The following is a 19,692-nucleotide window of genomic DNA, read 5'->3' as shown; positions in this document are numbered from 1 at the left end:
GTCCTGGGTTCCAGAAGATACTGTGAGAGAAGGAAAAACAGCCTCTTTGGCTGAAGTTGTGGAAGAAGGGTGGGACGTTATGAATTAGATGACTACATAAGATGTAGGCAGTTTTTTTGTTTTGTTTTGTTTTTTTTAGGCAGTTTTATTTTGGCAACAAATCCAGGCTTTTGCATTGGGTTTGGGTTTTTTTTTTTTTTTTCGTCCTCTTAATTCAAGTACACGTTTACAAGTCACCTAGAAAAAGAAAGCTTCTTACCCATCTGCAGAGCACAGGTTAACTAATAAGTAATATTACCATTTTATCTTTCAGGTTACAATATCGTGAGTTTAGGAACTCTGCGGACTGTAAGATGATCTGCCCTAAGGTAAGTGACTAGGATCACAGGGTAATAACTCAAAGATGAGCTCAGATCATGTCCAAATTCATGTGAAAAGAGGCACATGTTTGATGAATAGTTGAGATGGTGTCATAGATCAGCTTTCATCCTTTGGTGGAATGTCTAGTGTTCTCAGTCGCCCTCAAAATATTATATAAAACACCTAGAAAATAGCACCTTGAGGGTGATGATTTCTAGGTGAAATAGTGCTCTGAACTTATCAAAAAGTTTTATTAGCTAGGCCTTTATTTGGAAACTGTGGAACAACAGGAATGGCTGGTGAAATTTATGTCATCTTCCATTGGACCAGTTGACTTTCCTTAGCAACAACAGGCATCCTAATAACAGGCTCTAATCCGCCTGTCCAGACCAAGGACAATTTGATATAGCTCCATGGTAGCATATTTTAAGCTTTTCTTGAAGTTCAGGAATACATCTTTCAGAATCCGCCAGTACTTTAGAAGCATGGCTCGCCAAACCAATCAATCTAGTACAAAGTTTGTTTTTAGATTCCGAGTTCCTTGTTACTGCTTTGTAAGCAGATGTCTTCAAAGATATAATATGATGAAGAGATTATGTGATTTTTGGGTGTAGCGATTCTGCCAGTTATAATTAAAAGGGCCAACATCCAAGTTTTGTTTTCTTTATAAACACTGCGGAGTGTGTCAGTGGCCAATCTAAAATTACCCACAGAAGAGTGTGTGCTCTCTTCTTTAGCACAAGATAATGAAGATGGTGTGTGAAATGCGCCATGGTTATAATAAGCTGGTGGACTTGCGGTCCTACGCGCAAACTTGTCCAAATGTAATTATAAGAGTTTTAAGAGAATTGTTGCTTCCGAAACTGACTACTCAAGTGACTCAAAAGTTAATATCACCAAATTAACACCCTGACTTTGAAGGTCTACAGTTGTACCTTAGAAAATAGCTACTTGGAATTAATCATCCTTTCTTACAGGGAAACAACATCTTTTAGATGCATCTCAATGCAGGGGGGCCTATTCAGCATTCCTTGTAGACATTGCTTCTGCAAAGGTGTAGCGTATCTAAAAATGAAAAGCAACAAGGAGCTGGGCACCCAGATCTTTTTCCCATGTATGGAGGAGAGAGGGCCAGTATGAACCTGCTCTGATGTTTATGTGTTTGGGAAGGTGTGATTGCCAGGCTCGACTGCCTGAATCACAAGGGCAAGAAATGAGATTGAGGCCCAGAATCTGACAGGCAACATCTCAAGACGATTATCTAATTGTAATCCTCTATCGTGGTGGGTTTCATATACAGAGAGGAAAAAAAATCAGGATGAAAGATTGGAGACATCAGCATATAATTCTCTCAATGATTGGGAGATAATCTAAGAAAGATGGCCGTCCATGCTAGAGATCTGTGTAAATCAGGGAGGCTGAAGACATCTTTCTCCTTCCTGTTTGGAGCATAAACCTTCATAAATTCTGTGGAGAAACTGAAATGCCATAATGTCGTCCCAGTAGTGAGAGTTGGGGAACACCAGTGCCTCTTACAGGGAGTCCCTCTTGGTGTCTGGTATGGCTGAGTGACTTGTAGGTGTCACAAGGGCATCGGGTGCTAGAGTCACTGAAGACAAAATTGTCACTCAAACCAGCCTCATACTTTGCTGCAATTTGGTTTGCCTTGGATGTTCTCAGTGGCCTAAGGCAAGCGTCTCCTGTTTCAAACCTACCAGATTGAACTACTAGGTGATCTGGTGATCTGTAATTGCTTTCAAGGTCGGGGGCGGGGGGGGGCATAAAATTAAAAGTAACTAAAATTTACCAGAACAACCACCCAGTCTCAGAAGCATTTCCAGTGCTGAACTGTTTTTATATATCTTTTTATTTCTGGGGTATCCATATATGGATATGTGATGTATATACTGTCACATACGCTCTTCATGTAAATATAGGTACATGTTCATGTTCAATCCATTTTTCTACAGTGTAGCCAGAGCGGCCTTTATCAAAGAACAGAAGGCAAATCTGATCATTTAGTATCTGAGCAAAGAGGAAAATACTTACTGTAGTCTGGTTTGGCCCTGCATTCTCATCCAGGCTTGGTTTCTACTAATGCTGTTCATTCTCCCTCCCATACCTAATCTGGTCCTCTTTCACGTTGCCCCATACTGTCTGAATTCCACATAGTAATTGCATATCTGTCCCCCTAACATGGAATCTTTCCTCATGGGCACCTCCCAGATTAAGGCAAATACCTCTATTTTTGTGTCTGATAAGATCATGGTTCTCATGTCATGGAAATGATCATGGTTGTAATCGTACATTTATATGTATGATCCATTGCCTAATGTCTACCTCCTGGTCTATAAGCTTCGTGAGGAAAAGCACCATGTCTATTTAGTTCATTATTACATCCCCCACACTTATCCCAATAAGCACAGGTACCCCAAAATATTTCCAAAGTGAGGGAATGAATGTCTAGAACTGTTACTGAACATCTTGATTATGTTCTCCCATATCACAAAGGCCATATAGCTGTATTATAATATATCTGATGGAGCTCCTAAGGGATATATATAGTTGGGGACTTCTCTATTATATTATTTTTTCTAGTCAGGTTAAGTAATCGCAGCTGCTGTAACAAACAGGCCCAGCATTTCAGCGGTTTGACACAGCAAGGGTTGATGTTTTACTCTTGGCATAGTCATATGTGAATTGGGAATGGGGCCTTGCTGTGCCCCCAGAGACACACATGGACCCAGGCTACTTCCTCCTACTGCTCATCCTTTCATTAAATCTCAGAGTCCTCCCTGGATTTTTAGTATCTCTCATCCAACAGGCAAAGAAATAGAAGGCTGAGGCTTACAAGTGGATGTATGAGTTCTGTCCACATTCTATTGGCCAGAATATAGTCACCTGATCCCACTGGATTGCAAGGCAGGCTGGGAAATGTGGCCTTCTTTGTGCCTCGCATGGTTTTGTTCCTGCTACAATTAGGTATAACTAAAATTTGCCAGCAGTTCCTGGATACTCCAAAAATTATATTATCAGTGAGAAAAGGAGAACAGTGCTCAAAACCAAACTCTCAAGGAAGGCAACTGCCAACATTGAATGGACTGATTTAGTGGTATTGTGTCTGTCTAGGAATGTGCTACATGGTTTGGTAAATACAGTTTTCCTACTGCAGAGATTCTCCAAACAAGTACATTTTGAAAATGAACTTTGAAGAATCAGCTGGAGGGTATAAAGATTTTCATATTCACTTTCGGATTTTTCATTTTCATATTGTACTAGTTAATGTGCCAAAATGAAAATAGCTTTCCACAAAATGGAAGTTACACTATAAAGTTGGAGTTGGTCTTATCTATTGCTGAATTTCAATGGACTCTCAAACAGAGTGATGTAACTATGGAAGCAGGATCCTCTCCTTCAATGTTTCCCTCAGATTCTGTCAAATAGATCAGGAAAACGAAAAGTATGTGCGGTTGACTTTTTAATCAACAGACACGTAAAGACCCTGATAGATAAATCAGTTGAAAGAGAACATGTACAATAAGTGACTGGCAGTATTGTAAAGACAACTTTTTAGGCATTGAAGATATTCTTGAAGAATAATTTATCTGGGAGAAAATCAACTTGCTCTATAGAACTGCCAAATTTAGTGATACTCTACCGAATGCATCTACATCAACCTTACTGTTTGGGCAAGTTTTTCTCTTTTAATTTAAATTTTTCCTTTGAGAAAATATGTAGCATGGACCTGTGTTGCTCTTTGATGTACAAAGCAGACATGAAATTGGATTTCAGATTAAGTGACAGAGGCAAACTAAGATTAAACACCAAGTTCATCTATGAAATCCATGTAATCATTTGTTTAATTGTGACATGCTTTGCCATAGAGAAATGCTCACCAACTTTGTGCTTTTGTCTTTACTAATCAGCAATTCAGTGAAAACCTCTTATTATCTTTGCTTTTTTCCATTTGTTGGGGAGAAGAAGAGAGGTGGGTAGTATCCTTCTTGGTCAGTATTTTCGTCTCAGTTCCTCTCACTCTTTTTGTGCTTCACTTCTTAGACAATGAAGGGTGTGGTCCAAACTTAGTCCCATATTTCATTGAATCTAAGATACTGTCAATTGTAAGATGCGCCATTTTTGATTTACCACTAAGAAAGAAAAAACAGTGCTGCTTAAACTATAACGCAATGCTTTCTTATCACCTAGAATTTTTATTCTGTACTTACCAAAAGAACAGTTTTAGACTTAGACACATTTTTTATCATATTTCACACTGTGCAAACAGAAAAAGTAAAACATAAGTAAAATAAATTGGTTAAAGTCTTTCTAAAATTTCTGCATATTTATAGTCAAACTCTTCTGAATTCATGTTTGACGCAGTTGTTGATGTTTGTGTTTTTCCATATACTTTCATCTTCTGTGCCGTCGTGAACATTAGCATCCCTAAAAGAATGTTCCACTATTATTCCCCAAAACTTTCTTCCAAGCTTCTGACACTCCCTCATGCAAAGAGTGTTCATGAGCAAGCACAGGTGATGATCACCCTGTCAAGATCACTGCTTGGTCAACAGCATGTTAAAATGCTTCCCATGAAGGTGTGGAAAAGTACATCAAGAATCTGTTAGTTTCTGTCTGTGGCCATACCACCCTGAATGCACCCACTCTCATCTGACCTCAGAAGCTAAGCAGGGTCAGGTCGGCCTGGTTAGTACTTAAATGGGAGACTGCTTGGGAATACTGAGTGCTGTAGACTGTTTAAAAAAAAAAAAAAAAAAGAATTTGTTAAATACATTTATTGTTTATTGTACATGGGAAAACATAACCCAACAGCTTATCTCAATTCCCTAATATTGTCTGATGTTTTCAGAATATAAACTACAGCGAACGTTACGTGTCTCTTCTTCCTTTCTTTAGTCTTTTATGTTAATGTACATGTTTAATTGTAATGGACACTCCTATGGAATTTATACCCATCCTTCATGGTATAAACTCTTCAAATTAAGTTTTCAATGAAGCTCTTATTCACCACGTTAATTATAATTCACAGATTATTTTCATAGAAACAGTAAACTTTCTGCAAAATTCATATAGGTAATGTATTGTTTCTATTCTTAAACTTTTGGGGGGTGGGATTTATTTCCTTAAATTTATGTATTTTTTAAAAAAATTTATTGGAGTATAGTTGATTTACAATGTTGTGTTAGTTTCAGGTGTACAGCAAAGTGAATCAGTTATACATATGCATATATTCACTCTTTTTTAGATTTTTTCCCATAGAGGCCATTACAGAGTACTGAGTAGAGTTCCCTGTGTTATACAGTAGGTCCTTTTTAGTTATCTATTTCATATATAGTAGTGTGTATATTGTCAATCCCAATCTCCCAATTTATCCCCCACCCCTTACCCCCTGGTACCCATAAGTTTGTTTTCTACATTTGTAACCCTATTTCTGTTTTGCAGGTAAGTTCATTTGTAACCTTTTTTTAGATTCCCCATATAAATGATATCATATGACATTTGTCTTTCTCTGTCTGACTTACTTCACTCAATATGACAATCTCTAGGTCCATCTATGTTGCTGCAAATGGCATTATTTCATTCTTTTTTATGGCTGAGTGATATTCCATTGTATATATGTAACACATTGTCTTTATCCATTCATCTGCTGATGGGCATTTAGGTTGCTTCCATGTCTTGGCTAATTGTAAGTAGTGCTTCAGTGAACATAGGGGTGCGTGTGTCTTTTTGAATTATGGTTTTCTTCAGATATATGCCCAGGAGTGGGATTGCTGGATCATATGGTAGCTCTATTTTTAGTTTTTTAAGGAACCTCTATTTTTAGTTTTGTTTTTTTTTCATGTGGACCATTTTTTTTAAGTCTTTTATTGAATTTGTTACAATATTGCTTCTGTTTTATGTTTTTTGGTTTTATGGCCCTGAGGCATGTGGGGTCTTAGTTCCCCAACCAGGGATGGAACCTGCACCCCCCGCATTGGAAGGCAAAGTCTTAACTACTGGACCGCCAGGGAAGTCCCCTATTTTTAGTTTTTTAAGTGCAAAATTTCACTCTCTCTAACCTCTCAAAGCCAATGGCAGCTCTGTGTAGGCATTCTTCACATATTGCATTATTGTATTCCTGAAGATCTGTGAATAAATCAAGTGTTTTTAAATGGAACCGTATTTTCTACAATCTTAGATTTTTAATTCAGAATTGATTTTCTTCATTTTTGCTAGATCTTAACATTCTACCCTCTCCCCAAATGAGTCTTTGACTTTATCTCCCTCTTTCTTGCCCACATCTCTCTTTAAGACAGAGTTATATAAACTTTAGTTTAACTGTCCTTGGGAGTGCTCAGTGTTTCAAGTAAGCTCCCTACAAACACTTCTGTGAAGGCTTAAACCCGTGTGTGTTGTGACTAATAAACCCAATGATTATCTGGTTTAGATCTGTTTTGTTTTATGAGCTAGCTTAGATTGGGGACATTTTGTTTTCCATTTATGAGTTAACACCCCTAAATGTGTTCTGCTGAACACCACCATCACTCCATCCAAAGTACTTTGCCATAAAAGCAAAGAATTCCTTATCAGCTCCGTAATTTTTTATTTGTTTTTTTCATATGTGTTTGTGTTTTAAAACATATTTTCCATGGTAGGGACTATGTAAGTCTTAGAAATGCAGCTAGACAGATGTACTGACCACAGTTGCCAAGGGAGCAGTTTCCCTGGCAATGGCCAACCGTCATCCAAGCAGTCAGCATTCTGTGTCCTTCCCATGTGACTTGTTCTCACATGCTGCAAAACTTGGGTAGGGGAAGCAGCTCTTTGTAAATCATCCGTCCCCAGCTACCCGCAACCGCCCAACACACCACCAGTTTTCATGAAGCAGGCAAGTGAGAACAGGTGGTAAATTGTTTGTGATGCTTTTTGAGAAGTTTTACAAGGGCTCAAGGTCACAGTTCACCATGAAGGATTTCTGGTTTCTCCAACTTTCTGTTTCAGCCAAGAATTTATTCCAGTCATTTGAAGAAGATCCAAATATATACCGGTCAATGCCCAAAGGTCAAAGCTGCAAGAGATCCAATAACGAGGAAGAAGTCTTTTGCAGAGTAAATATTTTCTAGTGGTTAAAAGGAGAGATAGGAAGAATCAGGCATTTTCTAACCATGACTTGCAATCAAACTACATTGCCTGTCTGCCTATATTTCTACAAGTTGTGGATGAGAATATTAATCCTTGTTGGTAGAGTATTGGATCCTCTCATAAAATTCTATGACTAAGATCGATTTCTTTCATGTTAAGAAAGGTTAGAAAAAATATTTCATAATATCCTTCAGCCTTAAAAAATGTAAGGTGGCACGCAAAAACTACAGTGGACAGTTGTTTTCCCCAAGTATATATACAACATAGATAGCATGTGAGTATCTGCTGAGAGTGAGGTTTCCATGTTAAATGTCTTATGTGTGCTGTGTCATTTTCTCCTCACAATAACTCCAACTGGCAGACGCTATTAATATTCTCATTTTACATGTGAAAAGCAGGTTTTGCGAGATAAACTAGTTTGCCAAAGGTCTACCACTAGTGTGACGATTTGAACTCCAGGCAGACTGACTATAGATCTCACATTGAACCCCACCACTCTACAGTACTCCCCCTGTATGTGCAGACCTCTTTTTGTGTGTGTCAGATTAACACCCCATAGGTTGCTTTCTCTTTTTTATTCTCCTTTCTACATATATTAGCATGGTTGCAACCATGTATAAAATCCTAGAATTTGATGTATTAGCTTAGAGTTTGAAAAACATAGAAAAAATGTTTCATAAACTTCCGAAAGCTTTCACGTAATCACAAATTTGAGAAACAAAGACATACCAATGGAGAGATTTATGTCCCCAAAGGTATTAAGAAATATATTTGCAAATATAAAGACGAGGCCACTCATGTTAAACTTAATCAGATTGTTCATCCACGGAATTCATTTTCTTGCACCATTATTTCAGTATGATTTTTTTCAAGAGTTCAGTTTTAAGCTCCACATATGAAAATGTAGGTGTGGGGACAGAAAAGAGTAACAAAAACTACTAATATTAGGAATTGGTTCTGAGTATGTAAAGGTAGATGAAACAATAGTTGTCCTACTACATATTACATATTCTTTGTAGACTTGACTGGGTCAATTGAATATTTCCTGTAAGAAGGATTTGAGGACCACCTATACTCCCTTCAACCTGAGCAGTTTTGCACTGTTTTTTTTGTTTTTTGTTTTTTGTTTTGCGGTACGCGGGCCTCTCACTGTTGTGGCCTCTCCCGCTGCGGAGCACAGGCTCCGGACGTGCAGGCTCAGTGGCCATGGCTCACGGGCCCAGCAGCTCCGCGGCATGTGGGATCTTCCCGGAGCGGGGCACGAACCCATGTCCCCTGCATCAGCAGGCGGACTCTCAACCACTGTGCCACCAGGGAAGCCCTTTGCTCTGTTTTATATTAAAATTTTATTAGGATTAAATTATTATTAAATTTTATCTTAGGATAAAGCAGTTTGAAAATAATAGTTTTAATGAAGAAAAAAGATGCAAGTTTTGCATCTCCAAAAAATATGTATAATATAGTAGATGCCATTCTGTTTCTATAAGGGACAGAAACTCTATTTCAAGGAAAGAGAGTTAAATAACAATTGAAGGCAAGACTTAGAAGGAAACACTTCTTGATTCTGAGAAATTGACATCCTCACTTTAAGTGAAATATCACTTAAAGTGAGTTAAACAGAGACCTTCCCTGGGAACTTTATGGGTGATATAGAACCTTTCAGGATCATTTCATCTTCCCCATCCTACCTGTATCCTACCTCCAAGTGATGATCCTTTGGTGCCTGCTATCTGCTACATGGGAATGTTTCTACGGGCTCCAACTGGTTGGTAAGCTAAGAATTGTGTTCATGTTGGAGAGAATCGAACCATCTTTTGAGAATGGTTCCAGTCAATCTGAATTTGTGAATTGGTAGTACATATGATTTAAAATATTTGTTTTTAGATGATCCTTTTTTCCTTAGTATGCATCTCATCTTTAAAAATCAAATATGAAATTGTCCTCTGTCTGCTTTTCAGAGAGAATTTTAAAGCCTTTCTTAATTTGGTACTCGGGCACTACATATTGAGTATTTACTGTGTTTTTTTCTTTCTAAAAATGGATTCCTCCTAACTATGGCCTATTACAACTCCATCTTTACCAGACACATCATGGTTTGGGTTGTTGTGTTTTTTTTTAAGTGACGTGACATGATTGATGTAATCTGGCATGATTCATTACGATGTCAGGCATCAGCAGAACATTCTGAAAAAATATTCATCAAAATGTATTACTGTAGAAGTTGCCACTTGGAGATTCTATTTCTGGTTAATTTCCTGCGTGGTAAAACAGAACACCTTACTGACGTCAGAGTGCGTGTGTTTGGGAAGTGTGGTTATTAAAAGAGGTGTTCCTGAAATCCCAGTGTTGGCTTAAGGTTTTAAGGTTTATCACTAAGCAGCTGGGGACTATCAAGTGAAATATCAAAGATGTTTCTTCCATTTACCCACTATCTTTGACTAAAAGAAACATAGTGTGAAGACTGGTGCTTTTGCCTTGATCCTACCTTCTGACCCTCAGGGACGGTTGTAGCTTAATCAGATGATGATAAACAGAAGCAAAGGGCCAGCTCATGGGCTCACAACACTGTCGATTGCTTATACGGGAGGTATTTGTTATTGTACCTAAAGGTCAAGATCATAAGGCAAAAGCCTCCCTTTTTCCTCTCTAGCAGACAGACGTTTGTAGACTAGCTGCATGGTTCTTGATGTGACTGATTGTGACCCTGGTAGAGGTCAGCCAAAGCTCAGTTTACAAATACTTTAAAACTAGATCATTCTGACAGTCACAAACTACTAGCTTATGGTTTGGTACCCTTCCTACTAGCGAGATGGAGAAAGGCTGTAAGTCAAGAAGTATACTAAGCAAAATACATACTACAAGTACATTATTAGATTAAAACAGTTCTCTACTTTCAATGTGGTCGTGTCATTTTGCATTTAAACCCTTTTTTAAACGTCTTCTTTCCAAACCTAATATTCACTACAGCTGCTTAAGTATATTCAGTAATTACTATATGATGCCTCATGTTAGCCAGTATTCACATGTCTTTTCAACTGGTTTTTAAAATATTTAGTCTTCAGCTAACCTCTTAGATTATAATCCTATCAATCAGAAATTGTTTCTTTCTTTATCCTTGCCATAGAATGTATTATTAAAATTGTAACAATTTTTAAAAGATTTGAGCAAAGGTGACCCTTGAAAGATACATGTTGAAATGTAAGGAATTTTTTTTTTTTTTAATAAAGAAAGGTCCTTTGGAGTAGCTTTAAAATTCGTTTTCAAAATCTATTTTAGCATAAAAATTCTCTTCTGCCTCAATTTTATCTGCACTATCAAAATATACATCCCACGTTTGCCATGACACTATCTTTTTAGCTATCCCACCACCACTATGTTCTGAATGTGGCATACAGCAAACCACTCATTCAAAAAAATGTTTACTGAGCACATACTAGGTGCTAGGCACTCTTCTAGGGCCTGGGGACACACAGTGAACAAAACAGAGCCCTCTTCCCCCGTCTTCGTAGGGTTTGCATTCTCTGGGAAGGTAAGGAGTTGCCAAGTGCTTAGATAAGCGTATGATGTGTCAGATGTGATCAGTGTTAGGGATAAAAATAAAGTGAAGAGAGGGTATAGGGAGAAGTAGGGACACTTTGCGTCATTTGTTCATTTATTCAAGAGGTATTTTTGGAACACACTGTGCACCCACTATGTGCAAGGCATTGCAGTAGGCAACAGGCAAGACAGGCACAAGCCCTGGCTTATAGCTCATCATAGGAGAGAGAACCTTAAATATAACTAGTTGATTAAGCAGTCTGAACCCTGACGGGGTACTACAGTCATGAAATAATCCTTACTTTCAAGTGTGCCCTGTACTGGTTTCCTGTCCTATCCGTTAAGGATCAGTGGTACCCATGTATGAGTTCTCCAGAAAGCTCTACAGGAGTCCTCCTCACTGAGAGTTCCCCAATGTGGCCTAAGCTCTTCTGATGCCTCAGTCTCCTCCCACCTCAGTCTCCACCCTAAGTCCCCACTCCCAGCCTCTTGGCGGGCAACCCTCTGGGAGCATGAGATGACAAGACAGTGCAAACCTGGTTGGTCCATCTGACCTACACAAAACTCACATGTTCTTTTTGCATTGCACATAGCAGTATAGGCTGGTTCGTTGCTGTCCTCTCTTTGTTGTCTCTCTCCTATTCATTTTGTGACACTCGAAAGGGCAGCAAGTCAGATCAGCCAAGGGAACATACAAGCAAATGTTCAACCAGAGAGTGGACTCCCAGTCTTCCTTCCTGAAGGTACACACCATCTCTACAAGCAAGTCTCTTGAAGTCCCCACACTTGGTTAGGAGAGTGGAACATTCCACTTTGATTCTCTACAAGGAGAGAAGGACAACAGCAGCAATTTTGTTCTCAGTACCTTTCGTCTTTCAAACTCCTTACATTTTATATAGTCAAGTAAGAAATTTTAAATTATGAGATATGAAAAGTAAGAAAATGTGATATATAATCAAAGGAAAACATAGTCAATAGAAGTAGGTCAATAGATGACTCAATTATTGAAACTAGCAAAGGCTTTAAATAACTCTTGTAAATACATGAAATGATTTATAGGAGAAGGTAGATATAATGAGGGTATTTCTGGCGAGAAAATGGAAACCTTCCAGAGAATCAAATGAAAATTCTAGCACCAAAAATCTACAATATCTCTTATTTTTTAAAGTTCATAGGAGAGGCTTGGTAGCAGATTAGACACCAAGGAAGAAAGAAAGAAAGACTGGTCAGTAAAAAGTATTCAGACTGAAGCCAGGGGCAGGCAGAGGTTGAAAAAATTACCTACACATAGCATCAATGAACTATGGGAAAATACCAAGTGGTATAATTGAAGTTCTAAAAGGATAAGAGAGATTAAAGCAGAAAAACATTTGAAACAATGATATTGAATTTTTTCCAAATGAAGTGAAAATTTTTATCCCACAGATCCAAGAAGCTCAATAAACCCCCAGCCAGTATAAATGCAAAATAAATCACATTAGGATAAAATAATCAAATATTAAATTAGACTAAGTTAAATAGTCTTCTGACGAATTTCTTAGAATCTCTAGCATATACATTACAAAATTCCTACAAGGGAATATAATATATACATTTTTCAGTTTTTTAATAGGAAATCCTTTTTTTCAGGGGGTACCATTGTCAGGTACGTATTTTGGGAAATGATGGGCTAGTGGTAGGGAGAGATATACAAACGGACTAAAAGTTGGAAGTTTCATTATAATTATATGAAGAACATGTTTTATAAACACAGCAAATAGAACAAGTAGTTGAGGACAGATGTGCAGGTAAACAAGAGAAATAAGACTATTCTAGGTGAATGGAAAGATGACTTTGAGAGTAAAGTACCAGAAGGGCTTCTAAGGAAAAATTTAATGAATTCAATACGACAGGAGGGCAGGATGAATGGACAGTATGGCTAAAAAAAAGTATAGTGGGCTAATTTGGGGATGGATCTGTATGTCAAACTAAGAATTTTGAATTTTTTTTATTGTGAGGAGTAGAGTGAAGTAGACAGGAAAGAGGTGGGATTTGGTCAGCTTTTAAAGAAAGTTTACTCTGCCAGTTATATGGAGAAAGAACTGGTAAAAAGCAATTGGAAATGGGGAACGAAGTAGAAAACTGTTAAAATAATGTAAGGAAAGTGACAAGAAACAATAAATGTAAGAGCTGTCTGTAGAAGTTCTCTCAGAGGAGAGAACCATCTTAGTGGTGATTAATTTTATGTGTCAACGTGACTGAACCACAAGGTACCCAGATATTGGGTCAAACATTATTCTGGGTATATCTGTGAGGGTGTTTCTGGATGAAGCTAACATTTAAATCAGTAAAAGGCTGAGTAAAGTAGATTGCCCTCCTTCATGTGAGTGGCCCTCATAAAATCAGTTGAAAGCCTAATTAGAAAAAAAGGCTGACCTCACACAAGTAAGAACGAATTCCTCCATGAGCTGACCTGCCTTGAGCTGGAACGTCAGTCTTTTCCTGCTTTCAGACTCATCCGAAACATCTGCTCTTCTTGGTTCTTGAGCCTGCTGCTGGCTTTTGGACTGGAACTTCCATCGGCTTTCCTGGTCCTCAGGCCTTTGGACTCAGATTGGAATCTGGGATCCCCAGCTTGCCAACCACAGATCAGGGTTTCTCAGCCTCCATAATTACTTGAGCCAATTCCTTATGATGAATGAATCTCTTTCTATGAATATACTCATCCTACTGGTTTTGTTTCTCTGGAAATCCCTGATTAATACACATCAGTGTTTAGCTTGTGACCACTTGTGTTTGGAGAAGATACCCCTGAGCACATGGCCAGCAAAAGGAAGAGGGAGACAAAGCTATAACTCAACTTGTCTAACTTAGCAGTGAACAGGAATTTGGGGGTAAGCATGAGGATGAGTATGAGAAGAAAGATGAGAACAAAACAGAGAGGGAGGAAAGTCCTTAGAACATGGTGGGTCTTTCTGAATGAGTTGACAGGTAAGAATGTGTAATAAACAGTGAGTCCTAATGGCAGCTTAAACCTGCCGTCGATACGAGGTCCTCAGGATCCTGGAAAACGAGCTTCCTACCCAAGAGAATCCTACGGTAAAAGTCGTATCCCCTTGGGGAAACCCAGATTTCATTTAGAAGAGAAGGGTGGAAGGATTCTTTAAAGAGAGTTGACAACATTTGGCTTGTCCTCACAGGACTGTTCCAACTCAGCCCTGGTAATTATCCCTCCTCTCCAGAGATTCCCACAGGATATGTATATACAAGGAACAATACCCAAATGAGAAAGACTTTGCCATCATTATGTTAGCTGGGCTTCTTCCTAAGTGCCTGCCATGGCTTGAACGTTTGTCTCCACAGATTCCATATGTTGAAATCCTAATGCCCATTGAGTTGGTATTAGGAGCTGGGGCCTTTGGGAGATGCTTAGGTCACGAGGGTGGAGCCCTCATGAATGGGATTAGTGTTCATATAAAAGAGATCCCACAGAGCTCTTTCCCCTCTTCCACCATGCGAGGACACAGCAAGAAGGTGCCAGGTAGGAACCAAGAGGAGGGCTTTCACCAGAACATGACCACGTTGGCACCTTGATCTTAGACTTCTCAGCCTCTAGAACTATGAGAAATAAATTTCTGTTGTTTACAAGCTCCCAGCCTGTGGTATTACGTTATAGCAGCCCGAACGGACTAAGACAGTGCCCTACGTGCAGACTTTTGATAAAGGGGCACAAAAGCATATAACCTGGCCCTGAGGTATGAGCAAGGCTACCCCTCTCTGCACAGCTGTTTCTAGATCTTGGAAATCTTTCTCTTGTGTATGATCATTGCTAGAGAAATCCCAAGAGAAGTCCAGTGCATAAAAGCACAGGCTTGTGCGATAAACATGGTCTTGTTAGAGAATGAGTAGTATGAGTAACACTAACGAATATGGCACAATCAATATCCTAGATTCCGCCCACAGTGACAACCTTTGCTTCCTTGGCCAGGTTGGGGCATAGTAGCTGGGGGAGAGTAGGGGGGTGGATGGAGAGGAGGGATGCCGAAACGGAGTGGGGGAAGTGTCCAAAGACCACCTCTTCCCACGTGCTTGGGATGAACTTGTTTATGACTGAGGAGTAGTTTTCTGACCCTTGTATATTCCAAAGAAGCATCTCAGGGGCCACTGGGGGAGGGGTGTAGAGCAACAGGGATGAGGGAGTTAAAATATCAATTTGTGAGTTCCCGCCTTCTTCTCAAAGAGCGATTCCCCTTTCATCTGGTTTGAGAATTGGTCTTCCAATAACATTTCCTTTGAAGAAAGAATTCTGTGGCTAAATCGTTTTAAAATCTTTACAATGAGAGATTATACAGTTGTGTCAGTACGGGTACTTAAGGAATTACCTTGAGAAGATAGGAAAGAAAAGCAGCTCGTTTGATCTTAGGATAGCTGGGGAGGTATCCAGGATCTAAGAGAGGCAGAGCTTTATCAAATGATAGGATGAAATAATTAAAACAACAATAGTTGGGCTTTACTGAGTACTTACTATGTGCCAGGCACTACTCCAAACACTTTACATAGATTAGTTTATTTAATCCTCATAATAACCCTATGATAGTGTGGTGGGTTCAGTTATATCCCCCAAAAAGATATGTTTAAGTCCTAAACCCCAGTACTTGTGAATGTGACCCTATTTGGAAATAGGGTCTTTGCAGATGTAATCAAGATGAGGTCATACTGGATTAGGGTGGTTGCCTTATAAGGAGAAACACAGAGACTCAGACACAGATACACACACAGCCATGTGGAGATAGAGGCAGAGATTGAAATGGCAGCTACAAGCCAAGGAGTGCCAAGCGTTGCCAGCAACCACCAGAAGCTAGGAAGAGGCAAGGAAGGGTTCTTCCCTACGGCCTTCAGAGGGCTCATGGCTCTGCAGACACCTTGATTTTGGACTTCAAATTTCCAGAACTGTGAGAGAATAAATTCCCGCTATTTTAAGCGACCCAGTTTTTGGTACTTTGTTACAGCAGCCCTGGGAAATTAATACAGTAGTGATATGGGTCTAAAGCATACAAAAGTACTCATTTTCTAAATACAGATGAATGTCAAGCCATTTCATGTCATTGAGCCTATTATTACTTTCCAGATGATGAGGAAAGTTACAGACATGTAAATTCCCGTGTTCAAAGTCTCATAGGTAGAAATTGGTAGAGTCAGAATGTGAATTCACAGTCTGGCTCCGGACCCCATGCTTTCGATCACTTCGGCACATGATTAGGCAGAATTCCAAAGTGTATGTGATGGGAAGTTTAGCAGGATTGGTTTTATTTTGTTTTTATGTTTAGTTTAGTTTTGCTTTGCTTTTCTTGTACTATCGTCACTGAGTAGCAGGGACCTACTTTCACTTAGATCAGATGAAACAGATGTTGATGAGCGTCTGAAAGAGGATAGAAGGATGATATAGTAGACTTATCCTCCAGGTCTGTGGTATAGCAACCATTTCAAATCTTGTTCTAGTTTAATTCTCTGAGTGCAGAGCCTAGGGGTTCTGTACTCCTTTCCTAAGTGCATTTGAAGTTGAGACTATACGTTCTTTCAAGTGCGACATGTACTATAAATACCTGTTTCTTGCTGTAGACTTTTTGGTGTGGCCTTATGTAGGAAATATATATGTAATGTATTCTATACACATCATACATATGTAGATGCAGCAAAGTCTGAAACAAGCTAATCATTAAGGCTTTTTCAAAAAAAAAACGACTTCATTCACGTGCAATCCCAATTTGAGTCGTTTATCCTCCAGGACAACCAATTCCAGTTTCTAAAAAGCTCTAGCTTTCAGCTATGCAGGTTTCGTCAGAGAACCCCTATGCATTCTCTTGAATTTTCGAGGTCAGACAAAATTGACACTTTCATACAAAACCTTCCTTCATGTTAATTGTGCCTCTCTTTGCTGACCTTCCAGGACTTTTGCTACCAGGAAGAGGAATTCTTAAACTTTCTTGAGATGGGAACATTTTGACAATAATTTTGACTCCTCAGAAAAATATACATAGCATAAAACATTGCTTATGATTTCAGGGAATTGATTAATCTTCTGAAATCCGTCCTGGACCCCTAAAAGAATCTGCTCTTAGGGATTCTTCTCTTGAGATTCATGACCTGACTGGGTAAAAGAGCCTGATGGTGTGATGAGAAAAGTTGGGTTGTATCAGTTAGGAATCTTTCTACGCGCAAGTGAAAAAATCCACCCATCACTGGCTTAGATGCTAAAACAAAACAAAAACAATGGTGGTGAAGGGAGTAGAGGAGATAATGGTCCACATAAATCTAGGGGTAGCCCTGACTTCAGACATGACTTGATATAAGCCACATGATTTGATCCAGTTATATTTATTGCCTCTGTTTCCTATGGGTTGGCCCTCTGCTCAAAAGATGTAGTCAGAGATTTCAGCCAGCAATTATTGGGGCTCCTTGCCTCCAGGCCCCCATCCAACAGAAAAGTAAATATTTCTTTCTTCAACTATTAAATGAACATCCTTGCTTTCGGGGATTGGACCATCCTGGTTAAGATGCTCATCTGTGAACCAATCCCTGTAGCCAAGAGGGGTGGGCTCAACCTGGCCTTCTCACTCCAGAACTGGCAGTGGAGTCAGCTCCCCTCAGTGTAAATGGGCAAAGAGAAAAACCCAAAGAGAAAATTAGGCCAAGGGGAATAGACCCTGGGAGGCCAAAAACAGCAAATGTCCACCGTGAGGATACTAATTAGGGCTTACATTTTAAACGTATGCATGAGACATGGTTGAAAAATAACTGATTGCTTCCTGGATCTGGGCTGCCGTGATCAAATCATGTCCCTTGCATCCCAACAGTGTGGGGTACCTTAATGGGCCAATGTTACTGGTCACCGGTGGGGAGCCTATGCCCCTCCCTTGCACCAGTATTTTTTAAAAGGTCCCAGTGAAGTCATTTATATATTTTAGAGTAGTTAATGTGCCCCCGTGGGCCTGCAGCAAAAGATGCATTTTGAAATCTCTAATGAGTAAATGGAGCATTTAGTAAGACACAGTCTAATTACTTTAGGTCTTTGTAAAATATTAATTTAAGGCAACTGCAGCATTAAGGAGTAAGTTTGCCAAGCAGTGCTCAGTGATTTAGCTCTGCGACTGCCATTAATACCAATAGAAGTCTTGCCGCCCATTGCTTTGGAAATGTATCCCTAAGATATAAAAATCATCTAATGTGAATTTTTTTTCAATTAAAGTTCCTGGAGGAAGTGCGGCATGTAGTTTTTGTACACAAGCACATCGCCTTCATTGATGGGGCCGGGGTCTTGGGGGCTGATGTTCACAAATTCAGGTTTGCGTTCCATGTTGTAGTATTGCTGTTGTTGAATATCTGGTGTAAACGATATTTCAAATTCTAGAATACACCTGTAAGAACAAAACCAATTCTCTCAGCAGGAGAACATGATTTGCCTTAGAACTAAAATACCTTTCCAGGAAAATACATTGTGAATACGCCATTCTAGATTTGCTTGTGTGTGTTCCTGAAGATGACAGATGTTAACTCTAAAATGCATAGACGTGAACCCTGAAGAACCCTGAATTGCAACATGCAAAATAGTACATTGGAGCAAAACTAAAGTTATCTTGCTTTCAGCTATCTTCTATAGGACAACCCCCTAGCAACTGACTTAGCTGGTTGGTGCCAGTGGCAGGGGCCGAACTGGTGGTTTTATACGCCTTTCCAAAAATGCCTGATCTGTTCAGTGTAGCTTCTCAAACAGTGGTTTACTTGCCTGACATCGCTTTATTGGTGTCGTTAATGAGTTCTGCACATTGGATGAGGAAGGTGTTCTGGGAAATAAGTGGGCATCCTTTGCTCCCATCGCATCCTTGTCCCATCGCAATCGTCAACTCCGGACAGGAGTAGTCGTCATGATATCATGGTATGCAGTGAGAAGCTGCTGGGATGGGAAGGGCTGTGGAAATGTTGGAAAGATGAAATGTGCTCTGGTGGTTCCATGGGAGGAGCGCTGATGTGGAGGTGGCTGTGGAATAGGAGGCTTAGTGAATAGGACGAGCCCTAACATCCTAGAAAATGCAGAGTTGGCTTTCCTGATAGGGTTTGCCGTAAACGTTTTAAGACACAGTTCCGTTGATTGTTTAGCATGGAAACAGTGCGTATCGTGTAAGAGAACATGCAGCAAACACGTAGTCCTGGAAAACATCCAGGGTGATCCAATATCATTCATGGATTTATGTATAGCCGTGCCACCTACCTTCTTGTCTAACTTCATTCAGTTCCTTCTCTTCTGCAGTCCCTAGTATCTTTAGTTTCTGGATATCCCTTTGTAAATTGCAAGAGCTAATTTATTTTGGGAGTGGGGAGGCTAAGTCTCTCTGCTCCCTTTCAACTCCAGCAGACATTTCATTGTTTGTAATGCCTCTTAATACGCTAAACAATATTTATGCCGCACTCTACAACATTTTATAACTTTCTTCTAATTGCCTTAGCAGTCTTTAAAACCAGAGCTCAGCACTTCGATAATAAGCGTATGAATTTGTCTAACGTTTAAGTTCTTACAAAGGAAGAGACAAGCATTAATTTTGTTTAGTTAAAACAAGCATTGCTTTTGAACAGCAGGTGGTAATTGAAACAAAACAAGGACTCATTAGAGGAGCGTCTGGT

General features: G+C 39.4%; 1 long non-coding RNA gene across 1 annotated transcript in view; it reads left to right on the top strand.

The window, feature by feature from the left end:
- Positions 1–323: 323 nt before the first annotated feature.
- Positions 324–19,692, top strand: part of LOC132598164 (uncharacterized) — a 155,510-nt gene continuing 136,141 nt past the window's right edge. Inside the window, exon 1 of the long non-coding RNA XR_009565969.1 lies at positions 324–368. This is a non-coding gene — a long non-coding RNA (uncharacterized lncRNA). The remainder of the gene's footprint in view (positions 369–19,692) is intronic.

The sequence above is a fragment of the Globicephala melas genome, chromosome 11 (assembly GCF_963455315.2).
Source record: "Globicephala melas chromosome 11, mGloMel1.2, whole genome shotgun sequence".
Taxonomy (NCBI): domain Eukaryota; kingdom Metazoa; phylum Chordata; class Mammalia; order Artiodactyla; family Delphinidae; genus Globicephala; species Globicephala melas.
The sequence above is the reverse complement of the archived record's forward strand: the minus strand, read 5'-3'. Positions and strand labels throughout refer to the sequence as shown.